At 42.8% G+C, this 12,817-nt stretch overlaps 1 protein-coding gene across 4 annotated transcripts in view; it reads left to right on the plus strand.

Annotated features, from left to right (window-relative positions):
* Positions 1–12,817, plus strand: part of LOC124879749 (ras/Rap GTPase-activating protein SynGAP-like) — a 91,691-nt gene that overhangs the window by 29,690 nt on the left and 49,184 nt on the right. The window lies entirely within an intron of this gene.

Here is a 12,817-nt window from a genome sequence, read left to right on the forward strand (position 1 = left end):
AAATGGGATACATTGCACATTCTGTGACACAAAGTAAACTTTTACAATGATTTAGATGAGAATGTAGTTGTGTAAACCTAAAATATTTGCTCGGTTTGTCAAGATATTGCTTAACTGCACAAGTGCGCTGACGTGTTCGGAGATGTCTGCTGTCCTAACAGCTGTCAGCTGACCGGGTGGTTAAGGTGCGCTAACCCTGAGATAACGGCTGGCTCCTGGCACATTGTTTTCAAAATCCTGCACGGTTTGGCCAATGGGTGGAAGTTAAACAGATATAATTCAGTCAGATGAAATCTAATATTAATGTTTGGTTTAATTATTATTATTATTATTATTATTATGCTCTACAAATAAACTGATTTAAACCAAACTTGGTTCCTAAATTTAAGATGTCAGTGTTTAAGTTGTTAAAAGCTTTACAAATAAATTAAACAAATGGTATTTGTCATGTCAGTCAGTCAGTCAGTCAGTCTGAATAAATAAAAACCATGTAATTATTTACAGTGGAGACAGCGGTATTAACCTTCAGGCTCCATTTGTTTGGCTTCACGCTAACATCGTTGCTAGGCAGCATAAGCTAAGCTGAGGTAAGGGCGGAGGAATTGCAGACCGTCGTAACATCGGTGGCACACTATGCTAATCTGGCATGTTTAGCTAATATCTACAGGTAGCATAAATGTTACTGTTTGCCCATCAGTTGTTTACATGACGCTTCTTATAGATGCTCATTTGACTTGGTGATTGACATCCGCTAACCTCATGTAGTTGCACTGCTCCAGCTCAACATTCCGTAAAGGAAGTTTAACACAGCTACAGGGTGCAGCAGCGTTTTGGAACATGGCGGAGAGAGCTTATTACTCCCGTTTTATCCTCTCCGGACTGGCTTCCTGTCCATTTCAGAGTTCATTTTAAAACTCTTTTATTGGTTTTTAAGGCCTTAAATGGTCTTGCCCCTCCCTATCTCTCTGAGTTACTGCACCTGCACTCCCCTTGTGTCACTGAGGTCGTTAGTTATGTACTGTAACCCCAGATTCTATTAGTATAGGCGCAGCCCTTTAAGGCTATCGCTAGTGGGTTTATCCCTTCGCGTGCAGTGCAGCACTGAAAACTTTAGTCCACCCCCACCTGCTGTGTGGGCCCCACGCCGGTCCGTATAAATTACAGTGAGACCGGACAAACGGCTCCCAAATAGCTTTTTTTCTTCAGCCATACAGGAACCAGTGAGGCCCAGAGCTTAAAGGGCTGCGCCTATACTCATAGAATCTGGGGTTACAGTACAGAACCAACGTTCGATTTCGTATAGGCTTCGCCCTTTAAGGCTATTGCTAGTGGGTTAAAGACGAAGCAGGATGTAGTCTATGCCTCACTGGGTCCATCCAGACCACAACTGAAGCATCTGCTCGCATGAGTGAAACCAAACTCAGCCTTCTGAATGCGTCATGACGCACTCCAAGCGTCCTGCGCATCACAATGAACAGAGAGAATATCTGGCCAGAGAAAGGCTGAGATAACGGACCTGCTGCTGTAAATAGGAAAACGAAGGTTGCGAACTGTAACAGTGTAACGATGAGCAGAGCAGGTCAAAAAATCTCCAGGAGGGAACGTGGAGACAGATCAGCAACTGGATCATGCGTAATGATGCAGCATAACAACCTCATGTGTCACAGACAACACAACAGAGGAGAATAACCTCTGTTCACACGGAGGCTTAATAAATTACAGCCGCAGTGACAATAACAGCAGAAGTCACAAAACCGTGGCTGATGATAATATTAAGGCATCCTGCGTCAGCATGCAGGAAGGGTGACTCAATAATAAATGCAATGAAATAATAATAATTCTGTCAAAACCCTGAGAACAGAATGAGTCATGGAGAAACCTGAAACATCTTGCAGGTAAAAACGAATAAATGAACAAGGAGGTGACCATGAGGCTGCTGTGCAAATGTCTTCCACCATCATTCCTCCATGCAGAGCCGTGGAGGAGGAAATTCCCCTGATTGAATGAGCTCTGAGATTCTCTGGAGGATCCAGTCCAGAAGAAATATAAGCGTGTGAAATAGCCTCACACAGCCAATGTGAGAGGTGCTGGACAGATAGAGGACGTCCTGTAGAGTTTTCTCTGTAATGCACGAACAGACGCTGGGAGCGGCGCAGTGCAGCCGTGCGCGCTACGTAACATGAAAGCGCATGCACGGGACAGAGGAGATGAGAGGTGGCCTCCTCTTCAGAGTTATGAGGAGGAGGATAAAAGCCATCCAGAGTTATCACTCTCAATCTGAACAAACTCGTGATGCTTTTAGGTGTAAAATCAGGGTTAGGAAACAGCACAGCTGAGCTGCCGTCGGCTCGTATCCTGAGACATGAGGGAGCGATGGAGAGCGCAGATAAATCGCTCACTCTCTTTGCAGATGTCAGAGCTAACAGCAGGGCTGTTTTAAAAGACAGAAATTTAAGTGGAGCCTGATCTAAGGGCTCAAATGTGGTTTTAACCAGTGCGTGCAGGATGAGCCCTAAATCCCACTGAGGGACTAGGGGGCGTCACACGGGTCTGTGTCTACGTACACCCCGCAGAAAACGCTTCATCAGCGGGTGGTTAAAAACCGTTCTGTCACCAAAACCCTCATGACAGGAGGAAATAGCTGCAGCATAAGTTTTAATGGTGCTGGAAGCAAAATTCCTGTTCATCAGCTGCTGGAGGAATGACAGCACGCAGCCTAATGGACATGAAAAAGGATCCACGTCTTTCTCTGCGCACCAGCGCTGAAAAGCTGCCCACTTTGATGCATATGACGCTGTGGTAGAGGCGGCTCGTGTGCCCTGAATGGCACGCAACACATCGTGTGGGAGACCCAGCCTCTCTAAGCGCTCCCGTTCAGCGGGCAGACCCAGAGATGCTGACCTAACTCTGGGACGCTCCTGATCGCCCCTCCCACCTGGAGAAGTGCATCCTCTCTCCACGGCAGCTGCCACGGGCGACCTGACACCAGCTGCTGCAGGCTCGGAAACCATGGCGCACTTTTGCACTCGGGGGCTACGAGAATCACTGAGAGCTGTTCCTCTCAGACTCAATCCAGGAGCCGCGGATCAGGGATCAGCGGAACTGGTGGAAAAACATAAAGGAGTGTTTTCGTCCATGGGCTGTGAGCAAAGGCGTCCACTCCTAACAGTGGATCCTTCTGTGGGCTCAGTGAGAACCACAACTGGCATTGTGCGTTTTCCCGTGTGGCGAAAAGATCCACTGCTGCTTTCGCGAATCTGCTCCAGATCTGAACAATCAGCTTGGGGTGGAGACTCCAGTCCCCGGGACGAGGACCACCTCTGGACATGATGTCCGCTCCTCTGTTCAAGACGCCGGGGATGTACACTGCTCTGATGGAGAGCAGGTTCATGCACGCCCAGCACAGCAGCCGCCTGGAAATGTTTAGCAGCTGAGCCGAGCGCACACCTCCCTAGCGATTTATGTATGCTGCTGCCACTCTGTTGTCTGTGTGGATCAGAACATGCTGATCCCGCAGCAGAGGAGCAAAAAGCTGTGTCACCTTCCACACTGTGAGAAGCTCCAGCACGTTTATGTGGAGAGACATGTGGTCTGGCCACTGTGCTCCCACCGCCTGAGACTGACACGTTCCTCCCCATCCCGACAGGGATGCGTCTGTGAACACTGAGACGTGTGATGCAGGTCTGCTGAGGGGAACTCCCTCTGACAGGATGTAAGGATTTCCCCAATGGGCCAGGTCAGGTCCCACTGAAGGAGGGACCGAGATCATCCGCCTTTTGTGACGTACAGGATCTATGTGCAGGCGGATGAACCATCTCTGAAGACGTCTCATGTGAAGCAGACCCGGCGGAACAACCACGTGAGCCGCTGACATCATTCCCAGTAAGTGGGACAGAACTGTCACTACGCTGTGAGGTTTGACACGGAGGAGAAGCGCTGTTCTCGGCTGAGAGAGCCGGGCTCTCATTGTGACTGAGTTTAGCTCCACACCCAGATAAACGATCAGGAACTGCAGCATGTAACCTCTGCTGATCAGTCTGTCCATCCACCTGTTGAGGGAACATACGCGCCGCCACTCTGAGTAGTGCTCTGAAAGCAGGCGTGCATTTATCTGTGGTGCCATAGTGCTCATGGATACGAGCCAGGCTAGAGCCCCTACCGCCGTTACCCAACTCGGATTCTGATCGGAGGTAACCCATGGGGGGCTCAGATCGAAAGGGCTGTGAACCAGCCTCTCCAGGGGGGTATCACCCAGGCTCGCAGCTTGGTGTTGAGCGGGGGCATCACTGGTGCGCCGCTTCGTAGGGAGCTGCTGTTGTGCATCCTCTGTGATCTCACCCGCTGACAGCTGGGGAGGACAGGAGGGAGAAAGCAGCATAGGATGCTCTCGTGGAGTCATGCTTAGAAACTGTGAGATCGTGGGGCCTCTTAAACGGCCGTTTAAAAGGGGCCATCTCATTTGGAGTGGAGGATGTGCGTGAGGAAAGCACAGCGGGATCGTTCGATCTGGCTGAGCTGGAATAAACCGGAAACTTGCTCTTAGAGAAAATTACGTGTTTTATTTCAAAACAATCAGCAGTTTTACACACCCCCAAACTGGATCTCGGCGAGTTAGATGAGCCGGGCGAATTTTCCGCCGGGTCATCAGTCGGGAGCTGGGCTAAAGGCGCGGGAACAGGGACACCTTTAGCTTCAGCTACTTCAGCGATGATATCCGGCAGCGCGCTAACAAGTGCGCCCATCGCCGGAAATGGGGTAGCCGCCAACATCGGGATGCCCTGAGCCTGGACTGGTTTGGCATCTGCCTCCGCGTCCTTCTTCCGGAGGAAGGGAGTGGAGATATCAGTCGCTATTTCCGGGGCGGAATCGTCCGATTCCCGCCCAGCACCGAAGATACCCAATGCCTCATCGAGGTAGCATTGGTCTGCTACGGGGAATTCCGCTTCTAGCGGGGAGAAAATGGTTAGCCGCCGTTGCTTCTCCCCCAAAGGAAGACGCCTGCAGGAAGGGCAGGTGGACTGCGGGGTCAAGGCCAGGTTAGCATGATCAGGACCGAGGCAGCCCTCGCAGATGACATGCAGGTCATAGCTCATGATGTAGCCAGTATTACAAGCCGGGCAAAGGCGGATAGTGCCGACGCTAGCCATAGTCTTCTAGAATCAGGGCTCTTAAGCTGTCGCTGGAGAAAAAATGGGAGCCGTTTGTCCGGTCTCACCGTAATTTATATGGACCGGCGTGGGGCCCACACAGCAGGTGGGCGTGGACTAAAATTTTCAGTGCTGCGCTGCGTGCGAAGGGATAAACCCACTAGCGATAACCTTGAAGGGCCGCTCAGGGGAGATCGATCTTTTGCTGTTGCAGCCCCCAAACTTTGGAACGCTTTGCCGCTGTAAATTAGAAAAGCCTCTTCAGTAGCCCTTTTTAAATCTGCTCTAAAAACCCACCTCTTCTCCTTGCTGTTTGACCCAAGCTGTTTATTTTTTTTGTCACTGTTTATGTCGTATTTTCTAGTTGCTACGTTTACTTAGATTTTATTTGTTTTAAAATCTTGTTTTAGTTCATTTCTTGCTGTTCAGCACTTTGTTAATTACCTGCTGTTTGGCTTGGCTTGGCAGTGTGGAGTCTAATGCTAGTTTTCTTCCACGCAAACCATTTTGCATATAATGTAGGCCCAGTAATTCTCATCTGGCCAGATCACCTACTGCCACATGTTTGCTGTGTCCCGTACATGACCTGTGGTAAAGTACAAATAGGACTACTTATTACGTTTTTTCAGCAGTGGCTTTATTTTGACCACTCCTCCATAAAGGCCAGATTTGGTGGAGTACACAGATAATAGTTCTCCTATCAAAAGGCTCGCTCACCTGAGCTGTGGCTCTTTGCAGCTACCCCAGAATTATCATGAACCTCTTGGCTGCTTGACTGATTGATGGTGGTTGCATGTTTCTGGATTAGGTTGTACTGGATTTTTTTAGTGTTATCAGATTAGAGGATATGAATACTTTTGCAAGGCACTGGAGAATCCATCTTGGTCCAAATTGAATTCAGATTTGATCCTTTCATTCATATCCAATAATATAGTCACATTCAAATCCAGATAGAATAAAAACAATTCTTAGACTTCATATCATAGTATCTAAAGTTCTTATGCCTTATATCCTATTAAAAACTGTGGATATCATATCTGTTTATACACTATCTTAGGTACAATAGTGTCAAAAATGCAAAGTTTCCCAACATTTATTAATAGATACGATAAAGGTTGACTATGTTTCTCTAACACCCACTCTTAGTCTTTCTCTCTCTGTCTTTCTCTCACTGTATCACAGATAGCTAGAGGCTGTTGCCACCCACACGCTCCGTCTTGAGAGCAATTTACATTCAGAATGGCCCAACTGAACACATCCATGTGTTCTTATATGTCCGCAACTGAAATCGCTCCTCATTGCAAGTGACTGTTTTAGGGGTTGATGGATATATGCAAAATATTTTTCTGCAAGGTCATTCAATTGATTTACTGTGTTCTAAATGAACCCCATGTGAGACACAATTGTAAAAATTTTAAGTATTTCCTCCAGCTGGGGGTGATTGCCCTCATGGCCTGCTGATATGTCCTGTTACAGAGCAGAAGTGCAATGATTTTGTGTTGCTTAGTGTTTTTCTTTCATCCTTGCTGTGCAGTTTTGGTGCCAATATCTTTTACACTTCAAGTATAAGCCCTTGGAGTTGTTTCCATGGGTACCAAACAATTAGCTGTGATTCAGAATAGAACCTGGAGAGTAGCCTACTTACAGGCACTGAGAGGGAGAAACTCAAAATCATAGGATGACAGGGTGTCTTGATTCTCTTTGCAAGAAAAAAAGGATGAAACAACTCCTGAGGGTAATGGGTAAGTTCTAACGAAACCCCAACAGATCAGTCATAGACAAAAATAGAACTACAAAGTGAAAAACAACATAAAACATGCTTCTAGATTAAAAAAATGACACATCACCGATCAGTCTGAATGTTTTATTACACAACCAGAATGATCCAGGTGTAGAACCGTTTAACTAATCTGAACTGAAACTATCTGTGTAGTTATGCTGCTATAGGCTTAGGCTACTGGAGGACATAACGACCACTTTCACCCTCTTCGCTACATTCTCACACTACTCTCCAATTTTGTATTATTTGCTGTTATTTCAGCTTTTAACCTTGTTCTCTCTTTTCTCTTCCTAGAAGCTACACCTGGACTGGATCTGTGTCTGCCTGTGACACTTCTGCTGGCAACAACTTAATGCTCACCCTCTACCGATGATCCACATAGCCCTGTCTTTTAGTGTTTAACCCTTTCTCTCTCCTAGACATGGAAATTGACTGAGCTTTTACTGTAACTAATTATATGTGCTCTCTTTCAGACTCTTACCTTGAAAACTGGCTCAGAGTTTATCTGTCTTTTCTTTCTAGGTGAAACGACTAAAGGAGCTACATCCATTAACATTTACTTTTCCTTCCCATAGAAAGTACTTCTGGATCAGTGCTTCTGTGTTCTTTTTGTGTCTCTGCTCTGTTCTCTCAAACCCCCAGTCGGTCGTGGCAGATGGCCGCTCACACTGAGCCTGGTTCTACTGAAGGTTTCTTCCTGTTAAAAGGGAGTTTTTCCTCTCCACTGTCGCTACATGCATGCTCAGTATGAGGGATTGCTGCAAAGTCAACGCCAGTGACTGTCCACTGTCTCTACATGCTCATCCAGGAGGAGTGAATGCTACAAGTCACTGACTGGATGCAATCTGCTGGGTTTCCTTAGATAGAAAAACTTTTTATTCAATTTGAATAAAAAGCTAACTCCGACTGCACTGTTCAATTGTTAGGATTAATAGGAATGTATGTACCTGACTGTTGTGAAGTGCCTTGAGACAACATGTGTTGTGAATTGGCGCTATATAAATAAAACTGAATTGAATTGAATTAAAACTGCAAAAATAAAAAATGCATCCCTTTAAAAGAATTTCAACCGTTACCAACATTTTTACTCTATAAGGCTTATTGCTGTATTTTGGCAGAGGCTGAACTGTTATTAGTTGGGTGAAGATGCTAAGTAGGATGAAAGATGTCAGCTTTTTGGTTTTGAAGTTGTAGAAAATCAATCCATCAATTTGTTTTTACCACAGCCTATAATGCAGGTCTAGCTGTATCCATTCTGTTCAATCACTAATGGCTGGTGCACCGTGAGATTTGGTGTTGATTGAGCTTGTGATATATATATTTTTTTGGCTTGTGAAAATCACTTTTTATATAACTGTACAGAATGTAAATTTCTTAGACAACTAATAAAAGCAGAAACATGCAGACATGTTTCTGCTTTTAACCAGTCCTGTTGAACATCAATGGTCTTGATGTGTTTTTCCACCAAGTGGGTACCTGTATGAAACCGGTGGTAGTGATTACTGACTGACCTGCTGAATTGAGAAATCACCTAAATAGAACTTGTCTGACAACATGAAGTAGGCTAAAAGATTTCCAAAAACAATAAATCATGCATTGATTTAAAGAATTTCAGAAATAGAATAGAAACAAAGTCAAAATCTAAGGCTTTAGGTCTCAAATGAACCACAGTGAAGCCTTTATCCACAAATGGAAACATCTTAAAATAGTGGTGTTCCTTTCCAGGAGGTACAAAGCAACCAAATCCATTTTAGGAGTGCATTGATCCTTCACAGATGTTTAAATAGAATACAATAAAAGGAGAAGGCAACATTTACTGATAGAGCTGTTTAAAGTCACATAATGAACTACTTCCTTGCAGTTTTTTTTAAATAAACCTAATAAGAACGTTTTCCAGTACCGGTAGGGTCTCAATTCTCTCTGGTGGAAAATCCCTATCTGTTTCTCTACTTTATTGATAAAATTTTTACAGCGTATAAATATTACTGCCTCCGTCCTCTTTTGGGACTTTCTGCTGTCAAACTCTAATCGTGCAGATCATTCCTTAAATGGGTTTTGCTCAAATAAAAGAATACACAGATTTTGAAGTTGGAGTTTCATGTTTCACTTATTGCCTTTTGATACATCTTAAAGACCTAATGTCAGATATTAACTTAAGAAGAGGAGACAATAGATAATCTTAGGAATCAGAATTGTTTGTTATCCCATATTAAGTCTGACTTATTGTCACTTTACATGATAAGAACAAAACCCAGTTTCTCACTCTTTGGTGTGTGCAACAAAAATAACTAGAGACATCAATATCTCTGGAATAAACAAACAGTATTGCACAATACATGGTGGAAAAAACAGCATCTTAAAGTGATAAGTTCACAGTGCAGCAATAACACATATTATCTTTGCTTACAGCTTTAGTAGGAATGAGACGTGTCCAGTAATGTACTGTTTTTTTAACTCCTTAAGTAAGTGTCTGGAGAACATGGAGAAGAAAAATGTATTAGGTTATATGTGAACAGGATTTGCACCCTCCTCATTCTGGTTTCTGTTGACATCCTCTTTCTTAGTCATAGAGAAAGTGACAGCTGAGATTCCGTAAATATAGTTGTTCATACTTTCATAGATCCATCACCATGCTGCTGAGCTGTACAACCCTAAAGACATACTAAAGCTATAGGTATCTAGATGAGTCATCATGGAGTGTGGGCCTTACTTCCGATATCGCTCTTGCATCAAGTTTTCTTTTGCATAATTAATTTTCCATTGAGTTGAAATTCAAAACGTTTTCCACCACAAGCTGTTGATAATTTTCTCACAGTCAGCATATATAAACAGCTTTTGACTGTTACAGTTTGGTTTTTGTGTGTTTGAGAAGGTTCTAGCTGTATGTTCTTGCTGATGTTCTTCATAATGAGCTTTTTCTTACTCGTGAGATGTCTGTTCTGTTGTGTGTTCATGGTGCCAGTTGTCTTCTTTATGTTGCTAAAGCAACAGCCAAAAGGAACTGAATAAAACCATGTAAAAAAATTAGGACACCCCATTAAAAGTTCAGTGTTTTATTAATAACTGTTTACATATCAATGTCTAATCTAATTTTTGTTTTATCTCTTTTATTAAATAAAAGAGATTAAACAAAATTTGTTTCTTAGCTGAGGAAAATGTTAGGACACCCTTAAGACCCCCCTAGTAGTTAATGCTACCCACTTTGGCTGAAACTACTTCACTGAGATGCTTCTTGTAACCATCTACCAGCCTCTGACATCAGGCCCCACTCCTCACTTTCAGCTGTGAGATGTTTGAAGGGTTTCTTGCATGTGCATCCTATTTCAACTCCCTCCACAGCATCTCAATGAGATCAAGATCTAGACTTTGACTAGGTCTTGGGCTTTTTATTTCTTAATACTCAGACAGTGAATGATGGATGACTGATTGTAGTGTAAAGACTTGGGGTCCTCGGATTACATAAAGCGCTAGAATACTATCTAACAGTGGAATGCTTGATGCCAAATTGTTTTGAGACTTCTTTAAAATCCTTCCCAGACTTTTATGTTTTACTGTTATCATGTTCTTTCTGAAGGCCTCAGACAGCTCTTTGGATCTGCAGAATGCTGCGTGATGATGTTCTAATTATGTGCACCTGGGGTGATAAGCCATTCTGGGATTTTAGCCTTTTTAAGTGGTAAATAAATATGGGGGTGTCTGTATTTATTCCTTACCAGAAATTACATTTTTTATAGAATTTTTCACAATTGATATTAAAAATGTATGTTAAGTTGCTTTTAGTGGATATAAACTAAAGATTAATATAATATAATATAATATAATATAATATAATATAATATAATATAATATATAATAATAATAAATCAATAAATATAATAATATGATAATAGCGGAACACAGTGTGCTCCTAGCTTCTTGGCGCTCCCTAGGAAAGATGTGTAAAAGGGACCCAATAATTGTTGAGGATGCGTTTTAAATAAATTGTATTAAATTAATGTATAAACTAAATATTATAATTTATGAATTATGGAAATCATGACCACTCTGTGATAAATAGTTAAAAATGTAAAAATGTTTGAAAGGTTCAAAATTTTTTTGAAAAACGTTTCACTATACATATTGAACAAGAGCAATGCATTCTGGGTTTATGATACCATCTGACCATGACTAACCATGAGTTTCTATAATGTACAGTTTTACAATGTAAGTTTTTCACAAAAGTATCCTGACTTTGATGGGAGAATTAAGTAAAATATCTACTCTTTTACTTTTTTACTCTTTTTTGGTTTTGATTTAAGTCTGAGACATGAGACAGACCTTTATGCTTCCTGTTAGTCGGCCGGAGCTGTTGTCCTGTTGTTGAATCATGAGCTCATGTTGTTCTAGGTTCTTTTGTGGCCTACTGGATGATTCATGGATAGCCTCTTGCAATAAATTTGGTATGCCTACCACTCCTGGGAAGGTTCACCACTGTTCCATGTTTTCTCAATTTGTGGATGATGGCTCTCACTCTGTTTGGCTGAAGATCCAGTGACCAAGAAATAGATCTTCTAGACTGATAGACGTTTCTGACTTTGTTTTTAATTTGCACTTGAATTCATTTAAACCTGGTTATTATGTGTTGCTTCTTAGGGTCTGTTGGCCTACTTCATGATATCATAAATGTTCTGTTTAAGTGATTTCTTTATTCTTTATTTATTAGTTCTGGCAGGAATCAGACCTGGTTATGGCTTGTAAAAGTTTACTTACGTTTCCCAAAAATATGGCTTGTCACAACTACTTGTAATTACTTTTTCAAATACTGACTGATTATTTTGAAAAGCTTTTTTTCCCTTTGTAGAGAAAATTATCTTTAGGAAATAAATAATTTTATTCTATGCCTGTATTTCAAAAATACAGGCATAGATACATAGATGCTTTGTTGAGTTCATTGTATTGAACAATTACCGTATTTTCCGCACTATAAGGCGCACTTAAAAACCTTTAATTTTTTTTTAAAATGACAGTGCGCCTTGTAATCTGGAGCGCCTTATATATGGATCAATTGGTTAATTGGTTGATCCATACTGGTTGTACACGGCGCTCTGTCAAAATGTTTCAGTACGACTGGTAAACTACAAAGCCGCACCGCTTGCAGCATTACGGCTACCGTAGTCAGGGGCATCGCCGAAGTAATAGCGGTAAACACCTGTACTGTGCTTACTCCTAGTCCAACACCACTTGTGTGTGTATAACGTTTGAATGTACTGTTGCAGGAATTGCCTGAACTATATGTGATTAGAAGCTCAGTGTGTGGGGTGTATGTTTCGTGTGTGTGTATGGAAGATGTTGACATTACTCCTCCGGACAGAGGTGGCGCTGTGTGCTGCCGTAGCTGAGAATCAAGAGTGAAGGAGTGACGTCGGGATTATTGTGTGTGTGGGGTGGGTAGAGACGGCGACCGGAGCAGCGGTGTATGAGTCTGTAAGCCCTGTGTTTTTATGTGCTGCAAAGTTATTAAAAAGAACCCCGAATCTCGTCAACAACTCAGTGTTTTGATGCTGTTTCTTCATGCTCAACTCAGCAACGTATGAGTGAGGGAGTTAACCCCGAGGAAACTAGTAACTTCGGCCCTGGAGAAAGCGTCTCCCCTGTGTCATCAGACTACAGTCAGGGGACAGAAACAGGAAAGGTTAACAGTACTAACGTTTGATTTAGTGCATCAAACTGTTTCTTTTACGTGTTTACTGAATCAGGGAAAAGTTCCCTTTCACGTTTTAACTAACGTTTGATGTTAACTTCAACTTCATAGACTCCAATGCATTCCTAACGTGCGGTTGGCTCTATTCAATAGAATTCTATGTAGGGGAGACCTTACCATGAGAGTGAATGGAGTTATCAGAACGCTGGT

The sequence above is a fragment of the Girardinichthys multiradiatus genome, chromosome 13 (assembly GCF_021462225.1).
Source record: "Girardinichthys multiradiatus isolate DD_20200921_A chromosome 13, DD_fGirMul_XY1, whole genome shotgun sequence".
Lineage (NCBI taxonomy): Eukaryota > Metazoa > Chordata > Actinopteri > Cyprinodontiformes > Goodeidae > Girardinichthys > Girardinichthys multiradiatus.